We start from the raw sequence: 24038 nt of genomic DNA, 5'->3' as shown, positions 1-24038 counted from the left end.
ATATGTAGCAGAGAATAGCCTTATCTGTTGGACATCAATGAGAGGAGAGGCTCTTAGTCCTGTAAAAGCTTTATGCCCCTGTATGGGGAATGTCAGGGCGGGGAGGTGGGCAGGCGTGTGTGGGTAGGGGAGCACCTCATAGAAGCAAGGGGAGATAGCAGGTTTCTGGAGGAGAAACCGGGAAATGGGATAACATTTGAAATGTAAATAAAAATATCCAATAAAAGAAAAAAGTAAAAAAAAAGAAAAAATAATTGTATAGGGATCACTCTAATTCCATTATCATTTTGTTTAGAAAACATTGAAAAGAAAATTTTATTCTAAAGGTTTGTTTTAAATCCTAATAAATATAGCCCTAGAATAGATTGTAAGTATGCCAACTTTATTTCTTAGATAAAACCGTGCATAAATATCAGAGCTAGAAATGTAATGTTGGAGAAAATAGGGCTTCTTCCAAGTAGAAGAATTGCACGGATTTTGTATGAGAGTGATGTGAGGAGTAGAATGGCTCAATGAAAGGGATGGCTGTTGTTCTAGGTCATCAGAGAGGAAGCAGAATTGCCTGCAGTACAAAGAAATACTAAGGAGCGTTAGTAATGCATCATCTGAGGCTCGCCATGGGCCAGTTTAGACAGGATTAGGGAATGCAAAAATGCACACCGCCTCACTAGAGAAAAGAGCAGTAGTTCACACTGGGACGTGTTGGTTTTCAGTGATGGCTGCTTGGTGACCTTCATCCTGACATCTAAGTTAGGGAGCACTGGGGCATTTGGAGTGGGGAAGGTCCAGCTCCAGATAAATAAAGTAAGGAGTTAGAACAGTTCAGAAAGGAGGAAGCATGACATTCCAATTTCAAATACAATGTGAAGCCTCAGCAGATTGTTGTCAAGTGAGTAAGAGACTAGAGAGGTGCAATCTCTCAGCAGGGCTGACACAAAGCCTGACATAGAGGCTTCCTTTGCTAATGAAGCTGATGCTCTCAATGCAAAGTTCCATGGCCTCTTCCTCTCTGCTCCTGGGATTAAACGTGGTTTTGCTCATACAGAGTGAATGTTCTGTTGTTGTTGTTGTTGTTGTTGTTGTTGTTGTTGTTGTTGCTGTTGTTGTTGCTGTTGTTGTTGCTGTTGCTGCTGCTGCTGCTGCTGCTGCTGCTGCTGCTGCTGCTGCTGCTGTTGCTGCTGCTGCTGAATTTGGGAAGAACCAATAGATAGTAGATAAATGCTTGCTGTAGAGTGCTCAGTGTTCTGAGGGAGAAGCCAGCTTTTGTTGACCACTCGAAAGAGAGAGGTGGGAAAAGGAAAGGGAGACTACACAACTAAGTCTCCCTCCTTTGTAAGGCTGAAGTGAGTAAAAACTTAAGATGCAAAAACACTTAGCCATCAGGGGAAAAATTCCCAAGACAGAATGTTGTTTGAAATCATAAATAGCTTTGTGGTATGAAGAAAATGTGCAGCATCTGGAAAATCAAAAAAAGAAACTTAAACAAGAAAGGAAGCCTTGAGAAGTGTTTTCCTATATATTGTGCACTAAGCCCTGGGTATAAAGTATTTTATTAAGATTTATATGGCAGTATACAAAAGAAAGAATCAAAGAAATAGTTACTATTCTTACTAAAATCAATGTCAATAAATGTAACAACACTTTGCAGTCTTAAAGGTCCTGTGTCGACCAAGTTTTAAAATAACCTTTATTTTAGGACTCTTGTACCATATTGTGGTAGTCTGAAATAGAGTGGCAGCCTGCACACTCTCCAGAAGAACTACCCTCATTTCCCTGGCAAGGCATCACAGTGGGTAAGGGTCCTGATTTACACCAATCTTGCCAGCCTGAGCTTAAAGCTAGAAACCCACAGGCTGAAAGGAGAAAACTAAGCCCTACCAGTTCTCCTCTGACCTCCACCCATGCAAGCAAAGAAGCTCATACCCACACATGCACACTTGGTTAATTAATGTAAAAAACATATACAAAAATATCTACTTATTTCAAATACAACATCTGATTCTTAGACATGTCTTTCTTTGGGCATTCTATTACTTCAAATACAATTCATATTTCCAAATTATTTCAGGGAATTTCCTTAGAGAGTATTCTTATTTTATAGCCCTAAATATTATGTTCAGTAAAAGTTGATACTATATACTAAAAAATAGCAATTAATCATGACAACATTAAACTGAATATTTTGGATGTGAAAGTGACTGAACCATGCCCTAAAATGGCTGTGGGGAAGTCAACCGTTAGAAAAGCTACTCACAGTTCAACCAATATACTGCCTGACAACTTGACTATATTCACTTCTTATAGAGTTATCAAAGTAACAAAAAACATTATTTTGTCACTATACAAAACCACTTCTGAGTTCATTAATTTTCAGAACATGCCATGGTCTAAGACTCCTTTAACGTAATTTTAAGTGAAGAATGGCTGGGAAGCAGGTACCTTCAGAGAACACTCTTCAGCCTGCCTCTGCCAGACAATGTCATGGGACAGAACAACAGAGATGATGTACAGTAGAAAGAAATGCTAGAATAAGAAAGAAAGATGGAAATCTTCCACTGCTAACAGGACAAGACAGGCATCAACAAAAAGTCACCATAGAATACTTACAAGACTTCAAAGAACTGTACAGAAATATGTGATGTAACAGGTGAAAAATTAATAAATACCTGACTGGGGTATGAAGATGGCGTAAAAAAGCATTTAATAAAACACGTCAAGCAAACTCCATTTCAGGAGCTTCTGAGATAAAACAATCTTATTAACTTACAATCTCCAAATGATTAATGAAAGCTTGCAGGCTGCGCATTAATGGGTCTGACTGCATACTGACCTTGCTTTATCTTTTTTTTAGGGATTTGGCAGTTTTAAGGAGGAAGAATAGATTTATTCAAGAAACTCTCTTTTTCCTTCCAAATTTGTTCACATTTAAGGAAATGCAGATATATGGGCTTTTCCCTGAACACATATTACGGTTATCACTCACATATAATTGTCCATAAAACTCCCTGAAAAGTCTATTAATCTCTCCAGTATCCATGAACTTAATACCATGATTGTCCCTAACAGTAGCTAGAGTGGAGGAACTGCTTGCCTGTTTTCTTGCTAATAACCCATTGGTTTTATGACGGAATTGAATAAAGCCAGTTCTTTCCACCATAAAAATGAGGGTGACCCAGATGGATTCGATAATTGCCTTCACAGCCTATTGATCTTCTATTTGAGGTCTTTTACATCCGAGGATTTTCCCTCTCTACTAATAGGGCGTCACTCCCTTGACCTCAGTATGCGTTCCTTTTTGTCAAGAAGAGATTTTGCTGGAACATAAGGAGTTAAGAAGAAAATAAAATACGGGATTGTAGTAAAACATGCTTGAGTTCAAAGGTTGTTTCAGTTCTCATCACCGTGTTGCATTTTCTATTATAAAGCACAGGGCACAGGGCTGACAGACTTGCGCAGTATTTGCTTCTCCAGGTATGTGTAAGTGGTGCCCCCTACCTTGAACAGCCCGCTGTCCGTGATGTACAAATACAATAAACAAAACCAGAAATATATTTTGAGAAACAAAAATTTGGTAAAAAGGAAAGACACTTATGCAGAAAATATTTTCCTTTTTTTTTTTTCAGAAAATATTTTGATGCCAGAGGACAGAGGTATGTATAGAGGGCAGAGACAAGAAAAATTGTTTCAAAGCCTTAGGGAAAAGAGTAGAAAGATATACATACACAGAATGCAATGCTCAGATAGAAGTTTGTTCCAAACAAAATTCTTTCCTGTCAAACTGGAGGCAGTAATTACATTAATTCAAGGGAAAAGACACTTTGTTCCCTAAAACTACATCGACATTGACCAAGATAATTGTAATTAAGGCAAGTTTTCAAGTGCGGTAATTTTTTGAAAAGAATTAGAAGGCCAAAGCAGAAGGACAACAGAAAAGGGGACAGGTATTTATCATTTCTAACCTAGTTATAAAAGAGTAATTATGATTTAGAGTTACATAAATCATTCTAGATAAGTCATGTAATACACAGGATTCTTCTAACCATTGCAGAAGTCTTTTGCAGGACCCTGATTTCCCCTGAGGTGTTCTGTTTACATTCTATTCTAGCCTCCATAACCTGTGGACTTAGATTCCCTGCCATCATTTTCCCACTGATCTAACGTCTTGGTCCCAGCCCTAGCCTTATCCTCCCCCAACATTTATCCACTATTGGAGCCTACATTGCTCTTCTCTAAGCCTATTCATACAACGCAACAACGTAAATCAGAGGGATAGATACCCAGACCAAGACACTGCTCTCCACAACATCTGTACATCAGAGTAAGAAAGTGCAGTGTTTCAATGCGGTGTAAATAATGATGAAACTCACCGCTGAACTCTGTTGATGACTCCAGCATATTTTGACTCCGATTTGAGGAATTTCCTGTTTCGTTATACTTGATTTGGATTCAGTGTCTGCGTGGTCCAGATCTGTTCCTCATTGAAATGACTTTTATTGGGTTTTTACTGCAACCATTGTTGGCCTTCAGCCCATATCACTTTATTCTTTTCACCTTTTAAGAAAATGTTCTTAGTAGCTCCCTGATTCTAAATATTCAACCCCATGAGGACTTCATTTAACAAAAAGTTTAATTTGCATGGGTGGGAAAGCAGAGAGAAGCTGAAAGGAGTTGGGGAAGGAAAGCTATAATTATAATATACTCTATGATATTTATTTTAAATTGTAAAATGTCTATGTACAAACAAAATATTGAGTTAACTAAAATAAGAAACAGAAGCTTAACATATAAGTTCCTTTGTGGCAAGCTGCATTGATCTGACTGACATGTAGTTTTTTTGTTTGTTTGTTTTGTTTTTTTTTTTTTTTTGTTCTTTTTTTTCGGAGCTGGGGACCGAACCCAGGGCCTTGCGCTTCCTAGGTAACCGCTCTACCACTGAGCTAAATCCCCAGCCCCGTAGTTTTTTTTAAAAGAAAAATTATATGAGCTTTTAGGATCAGAGGAGTTTCATACAAACATTCATAAAAGCATGTTCAGCTGTACCTGAAATTTGAAATTTAGAAGTTTTCTTCTGGTTAGTTTTAATGTCATGGAATCTTAAATCACTTGAGAAAGAAGTCTCAATTAAGGTATCAAGCAGATCAGATTGGCTTGTGGGCATGTCTAGGGGGGCTGCCATGATTGTTAATTGAGGACTTCACTGTAAGGAGCAGCATTCTCTGGTCAGAGAGTTCTGAGCATTACATAACTGGAGGAAGCTGACTGAGAAGAAACCCAGTGGTATGCACACATGCACTTATTTATCTCTGCTCTTGACTGTCATGTGACATGGAGTCCTGCTTCATGTTCCACCACTATGACTCTCCCACTCTGATGACCTGTTGCCTAGAATTGAAAGCTGAGTAAACCCATTTCACCCTTCAGTTTATTTTGGTAAGAATATTTGTCACAGCAACCGAAGTGTAATCAGGACATTCTCTTTCAAAAAAAAGTATCCCTGATTACTTAAGAAAATAATGTTCTACTCTCATTGTCAGAATGTCGTGTATACAGAAAGGGGTGGGTGGTTAGGTTGGGAAACACCCTCATAGAAGAAGGCAGGGAGGGTGGGAAAGGGAATAACATTTGAAATGTAAATAAAAAAAATCCAACTAAAAAATAAAAAGAAAAAGAATGTCATGTATATAGTACATATCTATTATTTTTATATCCATCTTATTCAGTCTGAATTGTTATAAAGTAAGATTCAGCAGGAAGCTACACAGAAATGTGTGCATCCTCCACATTTACAGGTGATGCTTTTCTTATTTAAAGTCATGAATGCCTGGCTCTTGACATTAGGAAGAATGATTTTGAGATGACAAGATTATGATAATTTAGAGTAGAAATTGCTTACCTTATAGTAGAAACAATAATGTCCTCTATAATATTCTAGTTTTATACTGTTGGGCAAATTCCTTGCTCTCATGATGCCATCAAGTTGATTCTAGAGTCGGGACTCCAGCTGAGGAGATCTTTCATCCAGCATATCTGGCTTCCATTTTACACACAAAAGGAAGAAAAAAGCATGTATGTAGGCAACAAGGCTGACCTGTGCCTTCTGACCTTATTCTGGAGCTCTCTGAAAAGAGCAATGCAGATGAAAACTGCAGCTGCGTCCCTGGAGGAGGATCTGAAATATGACGCAAGACTAGCATCTTTTGGTCACTTTGGTGTTCTTGTGGTGAAGTGTGACACAAATGGTCACTGATCTCTGAAATTCTAGGGAGCAACATACCTGACAGAAACTGCTCATGTCTCCATATTTATTTTAATAATGAACATATTTCAGCAGTCTCATTGACAGAGGATGCCCCTGAATTGAGCTGAGCAACAAAAGGAAGACTGTCCAACATATATGGTAATTGTAGAAAAGAGAGTTGAAAAACACTAGACCATACGCTCAAGAATGTCAAACTTCATGAGTTGGGAAAGTATCGGAAGGTTTGGCATATGTGAGTTAAAGCAGAAAAATTTAGAAAGTGTAACTTTTCCCATACCATCTGGTAACATTTATGTGGTCCATAGAATGCTTAGTATATGAAAGACCTTTAACCAAAAGTATTTTTGTAAATTGTTCTCTTTCAACAAAAAGTCATCAAGATGCTAATGTATTCTGAGCACTGTTCTAGACATTTAAGGTAAGTCAAGCAATAGAAAACAAAGACTCTTGCCCTTGTGACATATCTATTGGTGCTAGAGATAGAAGAGCATGTTTCATCTTAAAGCATAAGAATGAGTATTTTCATAACTAAGCAAATATTAAACTGTATATCAGCTCCTTGACAGTGAGGTCTGCCTCCTTTTATTTAATGATTCCTTAGCCTTAGCAATCTACAAACATTTGAAATGTGATAAGAACTCAAAATATGCATGACCATGAAGAATTTTCATGTTTGTCAGATACTGGTAGCAAGAAATATGCTGCTTATATTGTTACAGATAAAGAAAGGAGGAAAAAAGGATTGAAGAATGTCTAATTAATGTCAAGAAGGAAGCTTTAATCTAAAAAAAAAATCAATCCATAGCAAACCTTCCCTTTTATACTTGGTCCTTGGGGCCTCCCAGGGAAATTCCTTTGCTGCTGGTAAACAATTTATCTCCTCTTACAACACTCTCCTACAACCAATGAACATGCTGATGTTGCTGAATTACCGGGTAGCAAGTAGAATTCAGAAAGCATCCCTTTAAAGAAACTGGGAGACTTTATACTGAAGCCTGAGTCAGTTCTTGGCCTTTGCAACACAGGGTACTAAAGGGATCATCTTGAAGGTGGTCTAGGATCTGATCAGTAAGAAACCTTTAACCTAATCCAAAGGACTCCAAGTCAAGATCATTGATGTAGTGTGTCAGTAGACTAACAATATTAGAAATTGATACAATATTTCTGGGATGGACCATGAAGATTACAGATATGGAGTCAAATAATGATAAAGTGACAATGTCTTACTCTGTTGTGTTAGAATATAAACCATAAAGCCTGTAGACATGACCTTCAAATGTGAGTGATCCTAGCATCTCCACATGTCTGTTGAATACTTAGGGAAAAAAATTGGAAAACAAAGTGAAACTATTCCTCCCATACAACAACAACAAACATACAACAGAGTTCGAGAACAGGATTGGATACATTAATGAATGGCATCATGTGCGCTGTCTTAGCCTACTCAATACTAGAAAGATGTGTACAGATCCACAAAACATAGTCTGCAATGGAACTTGAGAAAGGAGCCATTGGGGTGTCAACATAGCTTTCAATGTATACAGTGAAGCTGACATGATCATGATTGACTTGCTCAGGAAGCTTCACTTATAACTTTGGTAAACCTGGCACAAGTTCTCAGTAACCATGGGAATCTCTTGCTCATGATTCATTAATTGTGGATATACCATCTCAACAAATGACTATAGATAGTAACCGGTGTTGGCAGTCTCAGCAAGTGGATTCAAAGCAGCATCTTAGAAAACAAAATCAGAGTCAGGAGTATGAACAAGGTGGTGACGAGGAAAGTGCACACTACCTGAAGCCAAGAGTCATTTGGGATACTTTGCTTTGAAAAAAAAGACATGATTGTTCAGTGTTTCCTCAATGAGTAGAGCTGAAAGGAAACCCAAGACCAAGAGCACATAATCACTTCTACTCTGAACAACACTGGGGGATGCTACAACTTGGATGTATTTAGGAGGATGATATATGAGCTTCTCAGTCATCATAGTCCAGGAGAGTTATTGATATTCTTCAACAGCAAAGCAGCTTAATTTTATGTTTTTAAAAAATAATGAAATCTATTATTCTAAAATAAAAAAGTATGCACTACTTTAATAAAACTATCTTTACTGTGTCCAGTTTTCTGAGGAAATGCCGGACTGATTTCCAGAGTGGTTGTGCCAGATTGCAATGCGAACAACAATGGAGGAGTGTTCTTCTTTCTCCACTTGCCAGCATCTGTTGTCACCGGAGTTTTTGATCATAACCATTCTGAATGGTATGAGGTGGAATCTCAGAATCTCAGGGATGTTTTAATTTGCATTTTCCTGATAACTAAGAATGTTGAACATTTCTTTAGGTGCTTCTTGGCCATTTGATATTCCTCAGTTGAGAATTCTTTGTTTGGCTCTGCACCACATTTTTAATAGGATTATTTGATTCTCTGCAGTCTAACTTCTTGAGTTCCATGTATATTTTGGATACTATCCCTCTGTCAGATGTAGGATTGGTAAAGAGCTCTTCCCAATCTGTTGGTTGCCATTTGTCCTAATGACAGTGTACTTTCCCTTATAGAAGCTTTGCTATTTTATGAGGTTTCATTTGCCAATTTTTAATCTTAGAGCATAAGCCATTGGTGTTCTGTTCAGGAAAATTTCCCCTTTACCCATATATTCAAGGCTCTTCCTTACTTTCATTTCTATTAGTCTCAATATATCTGGTTTTATGTGGAGGTCTTTGATCCACTTGGAGGATCCATCTATACCGTTTCTGGGCATACACTCAAAAGATGCTCTAACATAATGGACACATGCTCCATTATGTTCATAGCAGCCTTATTTATAATAGCCAGAAGCTGAAAAGAACCCAGATGTCCTTCAACAGAACAATGGGTACAGAATATGTGGTACATTTACACAGTGGAGTAATGCTCAGCTATTAAAAACAACATCTTCTTAGGTAAATGGACAGAATGAGAAAATATCATCCTGAGTGAGGTAACCCAGTCACAAAAGAACACACATGGTATGCACTCACTGATAAGTAGATATTAACCCCAAAGATTGGAATATCTTAAGAAAAGTTCACAGATCATATGAAGCTCAAGAAGAAGTAAGAACAAAACGTGGATGTTTCATTCCTTTGTAGAAGGGAGAACAAAATACTCACAGTAGAAAATACAGGGACAATGAGTAGAGCAGGGACTGAAGAAAGGGTTATTCAGAGACTGCCCACTAGGGGATCCATCCCATATGCAGTCACCAAACCCAGTCACTATTGCTGATGCCAGAAGTGCTTGCTGACAGGAGCCAGCTATGGGTATCCCCTGAGAGGTTCTGCCAGAGCCCTACTGATACAGATGAGGATGCTTGTAGCTAGCCATTGAACTGAACAAAGGACTACAATGGAGGAGTTAGAGAAAAGACTGAAGGAGCTGCAGGGGTTTGCAACACCATAGGAAGAACAATACTATCAATCAACCAGGCCCTACCAGAGCTCCCAGGGACTAAACCACCAACTAATGAGTATATATAGAGGGACCCATGACTCCAGCCACATAAGTAGTAGCGGATGGCATTGTCCAGCATCAATAGAAGGAAAAGCCCATGGTCCTGTGAAGGCTCATTTCCCCAATGTAGGTGAATGCCAGGGAGTTAAGGTAGAAGTGGGAGCATTCTCATAAAAGCAGTGGGAGGAGGTATGGGAGGGAGGAAGAGGATAACATTTGAAACATAAATACATAAAATATCCAAGAAAAATAAACTTAAAGACATATATATATATTGTAGTCACTTAAAAAGGCTAATCTTGGCAAGAGAAGTAAATAGTTATAAGCATAGTTAAAGAATAAAAAGCTAATGTTTTATAAAATAAATCCATATATTTTATAACTTGTTTCATACGCAATACTGTCCAATGAAAATACAAAACTCCATTTACTACTTCACACCACCAAATAATGGAAGCTATTTTTATTCACTGTCAAAATTTGCTAAATTTCATTATGATACATGGTCTATAAAACATAGTGACTTCCTCACTGTGCATTTGTTCATTAAACACACGATGTGAATATCTGATCTTAATTAATTAAATAATAATTCAACGAGAGTTATCAGAACACAAAACAGATTACTCAGGCTTTCTAATTGGAATCTGGATGGCTCTGAAGACCGAAGGGGGGCTTCTGCTCACAGTGTCCTGTCTCATTATCTCATTCTACACACAACTTCATTAACAAAAGGTTGAAACCAATATTGGGTGGGGTATCTTATTTCAAGAACTATTTGGCCAAGGATTTTGAAAAATAAAATGCAAGTGTACCAGAATATAAGAGTTAGAATACAAGATTTCTAAATAATATCCTTATTAATTTCTAATTTTGTGGCTTATTTTGATGGCAAAGGCATTTAAATTTATATCTTTTTCAAAAAGAACCTTCAGGAAACAAAAAAAGATTTAACTACCTATTTTGATAAAAAAAATCCCTGAAGAAACCAGAAATGGAAATTGAGCAAAATGTACTAGGAATGTCAAAAAACATAATTCATTTAGATTGTCTTTAGAGAGTATTAATAATACTGTGTAACCCCAGACCAAGAGCATATTTTACCACTTTGCAATGTTAATGCTACATTAATGGTGACATAAAAATTTTAACCAATTATCAAGGAATAGGGATGCAATCAAATTAACTGTGAAAATTTCACAACAGTGATAAATCCAAGATAGTTTCTAATGTTGATTTTATTATTTATCCTACACTTTTAAGTAAACAGTGAAAGTTTGCTATTCTGAAAAAAAGTCATTAATATTAACATTGTTTTGGAGAATCAGTTGAAAGAATAGATAGTAGGTAATAAGTAGATAGATAGAGATAGATAGATAGATAGATAGATAGATAGATAGATAGATAGATAGATAGATAGATATTCAGTGGAAGCTTCCAAACATCCATACAACCCTATTTTTGTAGGAACTGACAGCCCCAAAGTGAGAAGCAACATGTAAACAGAGAAACTGAGTATTAATCCAGGTGATTAAAAGGGATATCAAACACCAAGTAAAGTTCTGAAAGGAAGGATCCATAACAAACAACTATGAGAACTAGGAAAGTGATTGTGTTAAGTCATATAGTGTGAAGGATATCTCAAAATCTGGAAACGATTTCCGTAATCCAAGTTAAGAAATGTTTCTGGACATTCATGCACATTGGAAGAGAGGGTCAAATGAGAAAAGATATGTTAACAGGTTCTGAGTATTCTTTGTAAAGTTTGTAATGTTTCTGCAAAACCATCCAGTGCTTAAGAATTCTCATCAAAAAATGTAACTTTACAATATGAAGGAATTATACATATCACAGTCTAGCTTTCCATGGGCTGGCTGCTGAGTGCTTGCTACTGCTCTTCCAGAGGATCCCTGGCACCTACATGGATCTCAGAACTGTGCACAGCTCCAGCGCCCTGCAATCGAACGCTCTCCTCTGGCCTTCCCTGGTACCTCACGCACAGGAAGCTCAAAGGCATATAAGTAGGCACAACAATCATACACATGAAATAAAGTAATTTTTTAAGTTAGCAGCTCCCTTTTAATTTTATGTATGAGATGCAAAAGAAACTCAGATCACAGTCTCAACATACCAAAAATCAACAATAAAAAGTGAAATCCATATTATTACACATCTCCTTTTTATTCAATCTAGCTAAGAGTATATACACAACAATTCTTACCTCCTCTTAAAAATTTTAGTTGTGACCTGGTTGTAGTTACTATTGCTATGATATAGAACCATGACCACAGCTGCTTGGGAAGGAAAGAGTTTATTTGGCTTACATTTGCACAGCGCTGTTCGTCATCAAAGGAAGTCAGAGCAGGAACTCAAGAAAGTCAGGAATCTGAAGTCGGGAGCTGATTCAGAGGCCACAGAGAGGTGATGCTTATTGATTTTCTCCGCCATGGCTTTGCTTAACTCCACAAGCCCAGGGATGGTACCACCCACAGTGAATTGGGCCCTCTCCCATCAATCATTAAGAACACAAACTACGTGCTCGCTTGTAGTCCAGTCTCATGGAAGCATTTTCTTAACTGACGTTCTCCCCTCTTGCATGACTTTAGCTTCTGTCACGTTGACATAAAGCTATCCAACAGAAATTATCACCTAAGAAAATGCAGATAGATAAAATCAAGTCATCCCATCTACCATAAAAACTTTAATCACATGTCATCTTATAACACTGTATTGATTTTGTCTCTGTTATTGAAAAAATATTTCATTTTTCAGAAAATTCATTTTTCAAAGAAAAACTGTATTACCATAAGGAAGACCATTTATAATATGTAAATATGTCATTAAAATATTTTCTCACTCAGTTGTTTTGAAATGAACATGAAAGACTTGGCCTACAATGTTCCAAGCCTGGCTAATGCATTTCTTTGATCTCTGATGACGAAGCAAGTCTTAGAAATCAAGTTTGTAACATTTATTACACAATTCAGATTATGCTGCTCATACAATTGATAACACTTCAGATTAATCTAAACAAAATTTATAGTCATCATACTGACCTATGGTGACAACTGTTAAGAGATTTGGATACCATATCAAATCTCATGCCCACTAAAATATCTCAGATGTTAAAAGGATGTACTCAAAATATCATCCAGCAGATACCTGAGTGAATATATTTATTATGGTTTCTTCATGTATATAGCTAATGCTAATTTAAGTCACCCCCATTCCTAGCTGATCATATTTTTAACATTCAACTTCCTTAAAATACAACAATTTTATGCCTTATTCTCTATTACACAAAATGTTCTCTTACCCAAAATATTAAGGAAAACAATCTAAAATTATACATCTACTCTTTGTAGGCTGTGAATCTCTCCTGACAGCTGCATTAGACACTACTTGACGTATTTTGCACATGAATTTAATACTGGTGTATATGCATGTTTAAACTTTTATATATCACATACAGAATACACTGGGACATTTTAGAACACATAACCTTAATCTCATCCCAATACATATTCTGCATATATATCTTTTCTCTCCATCTTTACTGTTTGGCTCTCCAATATTCTAGTATTATAATCCCAAACTTGAACTTGCTATTTGATCCTTTTTTCATGACATGTTTCCACTCTGTCTTACCACAGTATAAGGAGCCAGCTAGAACTTTCCATGTACTTTCCTCCTACAGACCAAATGGCTCTTACACTATTGCTCTGCAATGTATCCATAGATTCCCCAAAGGTGAGCGAAACTCTCATTCTTACCCCTTTCAGAGCAGCAAAAACAAACCAAAATAAACTGAGCGCAGACAAGAATAGACAAAAGGAAGAGTAGTGAACATTGGATAAGTCGATACTGTAGCAGAGACTGAAGGGCCAAGCTCAATGAAGAGGCTAAACTGAGTGCTCTGTTATGAGTTTATGTTCCAGGAAGAATATTAGGTCACCTGGCTGCTTTGAGTACCACTCTAGATACTCAATGAAGGAAGGAATCTATGATGGCCTCAGCAGTTCCCAGTGCTTAAAGTCATGTAAACATGGTCTTGTTACTATTAGTGAACAGGCTGTGGAAACAACAACCACCAGTGCAACTCTGGGAAATGAACGATACAACACTGATATTCTAAGTGTCATGTTTCAGATGGAAAGGGGACTCATGATATGATTCCCTTTGACGGAGCAATGAGGGACAGGGAAAGTGATGTGTAGTAAAAAAAAGTCTATATGGTGAAATGGTGAAATGTCTTCCGTGAAAAGAATCTCACAATAACTTTCTTTTCTCCTTGCACACACACACATACACGCACACACACACACACACACACACACTAGTACTAAGGGTTAAACACAGGACCTCATACACACACCACTGTGCTTCAACCCACTCTACAATTTGTATTTTAAGAAAACAATATATACTGTTACCATATGTGTTGCACTATCCATGTTTATTCCTCCTGTGTCCTGCCTTCTTTCTTACCTCTCACTGACCTCTTTCCTGGCTTTCAAAACGTATATAAACACACATATATGCATGCATATTTATAAACCTTATTCTACATTCTGCAATCGAAAGGAAATGAATAAATAGGAACAAAACATAAGCCAAGTATGGTCATGCACATATTTAATCTCATCCCTCCTGGGATGGGGCATGGATGCAAGAGAATCTCCTAGTTTAAGACCAGCCTGGTCTCTAAGAAGACCTTACCTCATTACCTCAGAAAAAAAAGAAAAAAGAAGAAAGAAAAAAAAATGAAAAGTCAAAGTAGAATGATATATGTGGCTGAAAAGTCACAATTAACCTTTGTTTGCAAGCTAAGAAATTAAAAAGAAAACAGATATAACAGTAACGTGCTGTGTTGTGCAACTTGGATTCCTGTTCTTAAACTCCAGCATTCACACACCAGCTGCATGGAGTACTGAATTCTACACTGTCAACGAATTTTTATCTGGTTATCTGAGACTGAAAAAAAATTACTGCCAAGGACACACTCCCTTCCCCGAGCAGATCTTATCTGATTTCATTCTCCTGGTGTCAGAATAAAAACTAACCATGCTCTCCTCAGTTTGAGTCATCTCTGAGGTCATCCCTCTGGAGTTGCCATAGAACTGACTGAAGTCTTTGTTGTAACTGCACACAAGCTCACCTACATTCCCTGCCTAGATTTCATTTTTTTCATTCCTCTGACAGATAAAATTTTGAGAGCACCCCTGAAGAATAAATAGCCTGCAGACGAATATGTCTCCAGGCAGGCTCCTTGGGGTGGCTGTGCTGGGTGACATAAAAACTAGTTTCCATGGTTCAGATTTCAATCTACATTTCCTGAGTTCATCTTTGCAGTCTGGCTTCTGACCTGATGAAAATTACCAGTTGCCTCCCATTGGGTACAGCAGTACACTAACAACAAAGATGGTTTCTCTGTGACTCTTAGTGACTTCCAGGTGAAAATATCCAGAGTGTGATGGATGCACCATAGAAAGAGCACAGTCCTGTGAAGTATAACATTCCATCCTGCTATGAAACGGAGGGCCATTGACACCTTTTGATTTGTGGACCTTCTTTTTGCCACTTCAGACAGGATTTGGAGTATGGCAGCATCTTAGGTCAGAGTTCCTTTGCCAGATCATTCGCTCTGTCTGATCAAGTTCACTTCCATTTCTGGGCTCATGACCAGTTCCATCCAGCAACTAGAAAATCTTTGTCCCCATGATTAACTCTAGCCATTTATCCCGTAACACCCAAACTAACAATGTTTCTTTACAAGGCATTTTCTTCACGACAATTGCTCAGTGCTATGTCTGACTCATCAGATATGCTAGAGCCATCCTGCATAAATGTAGTTAACTGGGAATTTTCAAGCCTTTATAAATCAGTTTACATTACAGTAGCTTGAAATAAGGCATGGTAGGAGTATTTACACCGCGGAATAAACCCTATAACTCAATTCTACCACGAGCTGGTGGCTGATACTTTTGTCAACATGACACCAAATTTCTCCTGTTCTACAACTTGGCTCCCTGCTCATTTATCAGTGGATGTGAATGCTAACCTACATGATGGGGTACATATTTTCCTAACTGCAATCTTGCAAATACATTAAGAGTATAATTCTTTGTAACTCAAACATTTTTCTCAGTGCCCTTCCCAAAGTAAGAATTTGAAATCTTTCCAGTCATCTGCTCAGGGGTCTCTAGATGTTTTGTGTAGATGAAAGAATGATGATGATTATCAATCTTATTTTTTAAATACATATATATATATATATATATATATATATATATATCACATACTCACAAGTTTCAAACCATAGTTCTAGTGACTCAATGTCGGCTGTGATCTGAAAATATTCAATGTAAGCTTTCAAATATGCAACTCATACATTTTAAATTGCTCCCAATTTCAGGCAGGAGATGAAATTCTCTCCATTCACCGTGTCCCTTCTGTATTTGAAACATCTCTGTTCAGCATATTTATATTGTCTGTGCTATTCACCCATCAGTCCTCTCTGGTATCAGAGCAAATGACACCATCTCACAGCCTTCAAATATCTGTTATTCTACCTAGAGATGACTTCAAAGAGCAAGACTGGTGGTGCTGGCAATTTACTTATGCCAATAGAAACACATAAAGCACTTCCTTGCAATGAAGAGTTGAAAAGAGAAAGAAAAGTTCGGAAAGAGACAGAAAGAAAAGAAGAAACATTTACTCAACTCTTGTTTTAAGAGTTCTACTTTATTTTTAGTTTATATCTATGATATAGACATCATGGATAAGTGCACATAGGAAAATGGTAGTGTACATAGAAGGTTTGGTGCTATAGTTCGCTCCAAAATAAATGAAGGTTCTTAGTGTTAGGTCCTCTGCAGGCAGAGAGGATTGCTCTTCTTCGGGCTGGGGAATGCTCTTTATTCAATCACAGCATTTCCTGTATTTTTATGTCAGTCATCCCATTGTTACCTTTTCTCAATTACAGTATAAAAAGCACTCTGACACATAGATCCTATTACCTTAAATCAATAAACTACTTTTGTATATTATATCTGATTCACATAATTTAGGCTTTTTTAAAAAAAACTTGCAAAATTTATAAAATGTATGACTCAAGGATTTTTTTCTTTCTAGATAATAATTCTTGTCATTAAATGTCACCTATTATAATCTGAGCTTCTCTATTGTTGACACTTGGAAATAAAATTTTAATATGGCTAATGCTATTCTTTACCCTATCATTTAAAAAAATAATATTGGAAGGATAGCTGTTTCAGTTATTAGAACCCTCCAAGGGAGGAATAGAAAATAAAGAGATTGCTTTGCCATTCTTTCTGCTGACATCTACACTGTGGCGGCAACTGCTGCTGCTCAGACAGGATATGCCCTGCCTATCACTTTGGATTTGTGAACCCTGTCAAGGAAGATGCTTTTGTGCCGCAGGCTCCAGGGCCATGTCCTGTCAGCACTCTCTCACAATGCTGGGTCAGCAGCATAGCTGAAGCTCCCCTTCCTTATGTCTTAAGATCAGCATGCTCAACCTGCTTACAGGAGAGCTCAGGCGTGACTGTGGGCAGCACTGAGCTGGCATATATAACAGGAGGGTGACACTCACTGCCTGCTTGTCAGGCAAGCTGCCTGGTTCTTATCCTCTACCATTCACACTTAATATCCTAAACCAGTGCAAATGAACTTATATCAGGAATTACAGGACCTGCCAGATCATGGATGATAAAACGTATGCATATCTTAATGTGCCAAGCTCTATTCTCACACAGTCAAAAATCCCCTGTTGTAGGAAGATATTGCTCTACAAGTCTTTACTGCTGTACTTCCCTGGCATCATTGAGAAATGCTCCTCATTCGGGGTTAGAATATGAATAATATGATATTACACATCAAAATTACCACAGATGCTGCTAGATCAACTAGTTAGAAGGACACTATAACTCACATCCTCAGTTCAGGATAGAATTATTATTTTTACTGAGAGTTAAGAGGGCATGGTTAGAGGTTGAAAATTGAGGGAAAAAACACAAGCTCTATTAAGAAATTAGAACATCTGGCATTTTTGTTAATCTCTGTACCTACATTCATTGTGACAGTCAATATCATGTTTGACACAATAAGTCTTCTCTGTTTTAGAATATTCTTTGATGCATAGTTGGGTTTAAAAAAATAACTTCTTCAACTAGGAGTAGAAGTAAGATATTTAATGAAATATTGATGGTAGAAATATAAGAAATATCAGAGAAAGTGAATTATGCAACTCACTAGGGAATTTACTGGTCAAAACCTTTACCTAAAATAGGCAAACCTTGAACTTCCAACTTCAATTTGCACATGTAAATAGCTTAGAAGATACCACTCCTCACAGCAAGGAAAGCTAAAAAAGCTGAAAGTGAATGACTCTTCTTGGAACCGTCAGAAACTTAGGATGATATATGCCAATATTAAGTCATGAAGAAATGAGTGCAGCCAGAATGTTACATTTGCATTCAGATTATATAGCAGCCAAGTAGCTGTCACATGTGTGTTTAATATTTATGTTGATAATTTGTTGGAAGAAGTCCTGGTCATCAGTCCTAGGAAAATCTCCTACCTTTTCACAGGTTTTGCATCCCAAATTCCCAAGATGTTCTCATTCTTTTTAAAGATCCAAGAAACTGTAGCAAGGGTGGGAGAAATAATAGAGAAAAGGTGGTCTGTATAACAAAAGCACACTCAATAGGGGAGAAGAATTTGGCAATATTTATGCTAGCCATGGAAATGGCACTCTTCCTACACTGGGTTTCTCTGGTCTTCCTGGCTCATTTAAGAAGTAAAACATGCATTTTACAATAGCAGGAGTGGACAGTGACACTGCACTGCTAGAGATGCGGTCCTAGAGTCATCAGGTCTACTGAGACAGGAGCATCATCCAGACATGGCCTAGTTCTCTCCTCTCCTACTGGCCACACCTGGGTACCACATGAAGTGTTTAGATTAAAAGACTACAAGAGTCAGACACTCTGAGATGGGATATTTATGTAAGGCCAAACTCAGGGGGAAAAAAAATAAAAACCAATAACAACCAGAGGTAAGTGGAACTTTGTGCAACTATGGCAGATATTATGAACAGCCCTGGTCTAATACCAGATCTATATAAACACCAGCACTTATTATTAAGACTTCCTATGCATATTATAGCATAGCCAATATAAGTCAAACATAACTTCCTTATACATATAACATAGCCAGTTTTCTGTGAAAATTTACAAAATATTACAAAAACAAAACAATTAAATCTGAAGAGAGCAAGCAATCCCCAAAACCAAGACATTGTGATTATGGGGCCAGGAATTTAAAGTAACTGTGGTCAATTTTTACAATTATGGTAGAGAAGTAGAAAATCTGTAAAAAGCAAATGGGCAATCTGAACTGAAAAATGGAAACTTTCTGAAAATGGTAAACAAATAAGTAGATAGATAGACAGATAGATAGATAGATAGATAGATAGATAGATAGATAGATAGATAGAGATGTAGATAGATAGATGATAGATAGATGTAATTAACAACACTGGAACATAAATTAAAAAAGAAATACAATTAGTGAGCTCAAAGTACGTCCAGTAGAGGTAAGGACTAGCCAACTTGAGAAACCAACATAAGTCCTTAGCTAAAATGCTCAAAAAAAGAAGTAAGGAAAAACCCAGCATCTAACAAAACAGTAATTCAAGACTAGGGGAAGAAAATGAGAAATTAAAAAGAAAATGGTAATGCTAAGAAGACTTCTAAAATGAATAAAAGTACATAACCATACATCCAGAAAGCATAAAGAAAAGCACAGAAAATGAATATCAACTGCTAGGGACATCATTCTTGGAGGGAGAGAACACAAGACAAAATCAGTGTCTTAGAAGAAGCTAGAAAAGGACCCTCACCCACAGAAAAACAGGTAGAGGGCCAATGATAGAGAAGATACAGAGGTTTCTGAAGAATCCCAGCAGGAAGGAGAAAGAGGGATGATACAGTTCCAGTGAAAAAAATTAAACAAGCTAGAGTTAAAGACATCACTCAACCATGACACAAAAATCAGGAAGAATTTGATAAACACAAACTGAAGATATATATTTTCAGTAGAGCAGCTAAAAAATTACTCTAAGGTATTGAGGCAGAAAGTAATACAGAACCCAAATGGGTATTATGAGGAAAGGGAAGTAAAAATTCATTGATTTTTATCTATTGTTAATTGATATAAAATATTTTTCCACTTTTAAAATAAAATAATGCATTCATAATGATAGCATGAAATAAGTCCTAGCAATCAGAAGGATGCAAAGGAAGAATAGGGAATACATTTGTGATATAATTTCTAATAAGAAAAAGTGAACAAATGTCTACTCACCAAAGATAATGCAATAGATCTACTAGACAAATACGCATGAGTTTAATTAACCAGGTTTTAATTAACCTGCAAGTTCATTGTCCTTCCTGACTGGGACACAGATGACTAAAAAGTAGCTGCACGACAGAAAAGCTTGTCTACCTTGGGTAACAACTCAGGAAAGATGCATCCTTGGAGCTCCTTACACAACACTCCAGTCACAAAATGAGTAGTAGAGTCTTTTCCCCCAACCAATTGTTATTGCATATGCAACAGGGTAGGGGATCATATGAATTTATTACTTTCAGGAACTTCTTGAGCCTTGTGAGTTTCCTTTATTTCATGAGATTAACTTTTAAGACCCTTTTCTAAGAGGAGATGTTTCAACTCAGAGGAAAGAACTACACAACACCCTATATAACATCTGCACTATTTCATAAGTAGTATGAAAGTTACTTAAAGACAAATTTGATTGCCTAGTAATGTATGTTTGAAACTGTAAGGAGACAAAGTAAAATAAATGGAGGAGTGTGATGGATAGGCCAAATAAAGGAAAGAAAGTGTAATCATAAAATGGTAAATTAAAATCAAAGTAGAAAACAGCAAGTAGTAGTCTGGCTGGTCACCTTAAAATAATGATTGTCAATAAAAGGGAAGCAGAGTCAGAATGGCTGAAAAATACATATTGTTCACATCATGGATATACAGATTAAAAGTGACGATGTAGAAAACATCTATCCTCACCCCAACCAAAAGAAAGTGTAGGGCCCTGTTTTAATTTCAGTATAGAATCAAAAAGGGATAAAGAAGCAATTGGACAATGATAAAGGAATAAAATCTACATAAAATTAAATCATGTTAAATGTATATGTCTCTAAGCATAATTTATAATAAACATGAGGCAAAAATGATAAAATCCAATAAGAGAGATAGACTGCTGTACTCTGGTAGTTGGAAGATATAGTATTGGATTTTAGTAATTGATATAGCCAACAGATGGAAATTCCAAAAGGATAGTGATACCAATTGACAGCACTAACAGTCAATTTGATCTAATTGACATTTATAGACTGCCCCATCAACAACCAAAGAGTACACATTTTACAAAACTCACAGAGAAATTTCATGACCTTGCTTCATTGACCTCAAGAGAACCTTGACAAATATAACAGAATAAAGACATGTAAAGTGTGGGTTCTGACCAAGTAACGTACAAATCATTAACAAAATTTAAAGAGGAATCTGCAAATGACAAAAAATTAGAAGACAAAAATCTCAAATTTTCAATGGATCAAAGTCTCCAGAGAATCAACATATTTGAATTAAATACAAATGAAAATAGAATTTCTCAAAAGCAGTGGTGGTTTGAAGGAGAAATTTATAGCATTAAATACATAATTGGAAAAGAATAAAGACCTAAAATGGATAGTCACAAAATCACAGCAAACTTTGAGACATGGAGATTACTGAAAATCTTTAAAACATTGAATAAATTCTACAATAGGATATAAAACATTTTAAAGTGAACTACACTATAAATATATGAAAAGAACTCATGGGAAAGGGAATGGGAAGTATTCTGAAATTGCAATTTGTTGTGGTGGGAGCTAAAAGAGTTTCACAGAACACTGCACTGATGTAGAAAAGTTAGATCTGGTCAACAAAAATACCATCAATTCTGGTACTAATTCAAATGCATTCTGAAGTTAAACAATGGAATCCCTGAGTAACAGGAAAGCCAGATTTCTCCTGGTTGGGGTGGGAATCTGTAGAGGTAGCTAGTGTGTGATACTTCAGGATGAATTCAGTTCATCATAACATCTTATTGCAAATATAGGCAAAAGCATATAGAAATATGCAAGATAGGTAATATTCAAAAATAAATTTATAACAACTTATGTGTGTTAATGTATGCTAATGTAACCAAGGAGCCAACTATGGAATGTCAGTGGCCAAGCAATAAAATAGAAAATGCACTGTTGCTTACAGCTAAAGTATACCGCGAACATCCATACATCTAAACAGACAGTAATAAATGAACAACCAGATTAATTAAGGGGGTTTTCCATAAATGATCTTTTTAAATATCATTGTCAAGTATTTGAAACTTGCACAGACTATAGATGCTCAGCCCTCAAAAACAAAAGATATAACACTAAGCATGGGACAACAAATAATGAAAACAGCCTCATCTTTATATAAGGCTCATGATGGTTAATGCTAGTTGTCAGTTTAGCTCCCTGTAGGAGACAAAGCTCTGGGCAAGGCTTTGAAGGGTCAGGAGCACCCATTTTAGCTATAGCAAGAACCATTTCAAAGTCTGGGACCCAGAACTAAATATAAGACAGCAAGTAAACTGAGAAGTAGTACTCACCCTTCTCTGTTGACTAGAAACATAACGATGAACTGTCTCTCTCAACTAGAGCCAAAATCAGTGTTGTCCCACTTCAGTCTCTCATGCTGGGTATTCAAACACAACAATGAGAGAAGTCACTAAACCATGAGGTGGGGAATCAATAAAGGTGAATCCTGTCGATATAGGTGTCGATATAGGTGGGGATCTATGTGATAAAATGCAACAAAAATGGAATTTTATCTCTGTGCTATTTGCTCAAAAATTTACATTAGTCTAATCACGAGAAATCTATAAAATGTGTAAGTTAAACCATCTCAAAGTCCAAGACTATACAACAGAAAGAAAAGTACGCTGCTGGCCAAAGCAAAAACTGCACCGAAAAAATATGCAAAGAAGAATACTCAAAAGTATCTCAATGAGAGAAAAACTAAACTGGTACAACTTAAGCAAAGCAGGTGGGAGCGTTTGAGCACCGACGCTCAGTTAGTGGCAGTTCTAGATGACACTGGGAGGAAGGTGACTGGCAGGATATGTCCAGCACAGCGGAGCGGGTTTATGGCTGTTTTTCTCTTTTACTAGGCCTTCTGTGTTTGCTACTGCAGTGACTCACAGTTAGGCCCTATCCCTGCCTTCATGAGAGACTGGAGGATAGAGCTGTTACCTTCTTCTGGGCTTAGATGATATCTTAATCCTCAAAAAAGACATGCCTCAATTTCAAAACTGGATGAAGATTGAAGAACACTGAAAATGTTTCAAAGGGTAGGGGAGTAATTTAGAATGTCAATTTTTAAAAGTAAACTTTCTATGAAAATAGAAATCAAAAAGTTGTCTAAAGTGTAGGTAAGCTGAGAGAATATTAAGCCATCTACATGATGTCCAAGTCAAGAGGAGGCTAAAGAGATATGGCAACTGAATTAAATGGAGTACCTCAAGACAGACCTCGGGAAAGAAAAACAGGTAAACCCTTTTTAAAAATTCAAATAAAGTACCAACTCTAGCAATAATGCATCAACCTTTGGTTCAATAATTATGACAAATGTACTATAGAGACCCGAGATATTAATAACAGAAGAAGTGACTGAGATTTATGGAGTCTCAGCATCTTTCTGGTTTTCAGTAACTCTAAAACCATTTTAAAATGAAAAGTTTATTAGAAAGTAATAACTCTACCCTGTTCTGAGCCTTTGGAACTAATTTTCTTCTTGTTTGAAAAAAGGCATTTATTTTATGGCAGCAGTCACTACTACAGAGGTAAAAATAATAATCATAGTAGTTTCTCATGTGGCAGGTTTTGGGATCATTCTCTTATACGGAGAAACTCTGGGGAAAACTGTTATTCCAAGAAGGAAGACCCATGTGAGTCTCAGGGACAGTTTAAAGCCATCATTAAGAATATAATAAAATTAAGCCGCATCCTACAAAGAGTCCAAGTAAACTTGATAGATGTCGGGGTGAAGCATTAGCATCGGAGTTATTAACACATTGAATCCATCTTCATTTTTCTCATGCCCAGCCATCGAGGCAGCCACGTCAAGACTGACATGCATGCTGATGCTAGAGAT

General features: G+C 36.9%; 1 long non-coding RNA gene across 6 annotated transcripts in view; it reads right to left on the bottom strand.

Moving 5' to 3' along the window:
- Positions 1-361: 361 nt before the first annotated feature.
- The window catches only part of LOC108349079 (uncharacterized), a 46070-nt gene continuing 22393 nt past the window's right edge, over positions 362-24038 (bottom strand). For 2 of the 6 annotated variants that reach the window (XR_010060862.1, XR_010060861.1), the window contains exons 2-4: positions 22495-22681; positions 18355-18418; positions 12048-12401 (exon numbers count right to left, since the gene is read on the bottom strand). This is a non-coding gene — a long non-coding RNA (uncharacterized LOC108349079). Of the gene's footprint in view, positions 1457-12047; positions 12402-18354; positions 18419-22494; positions 22682-24038 lie in introns of those variants that run through there. The other 4 variants (XR_010060863.1, XR_005497560.2, XR_010060864.1 and 1 more) reach the window with 3 other exon arrangements.

The sequence above is a fragment of the Rattus norvegicus genome, chromosome 20 (genome assembly GCF_036323735.1).
Source record: "Rattus norvegicus strain BN/NHsdMcwi chromosome 20, GRCr8, whole genome shotgun sequence".
Taxonomy (NCBI): Eukaryota; Metazoa; Chordata; class Mammalia; order Rodentia; family Muridae; genus Rattus; species Rattus norvegicus.
The sequence above is the reverse complement of the archived record's forward strand: the minus strand, read 5'-3'. Positions and strand labels throughout refer to the sequence as shown.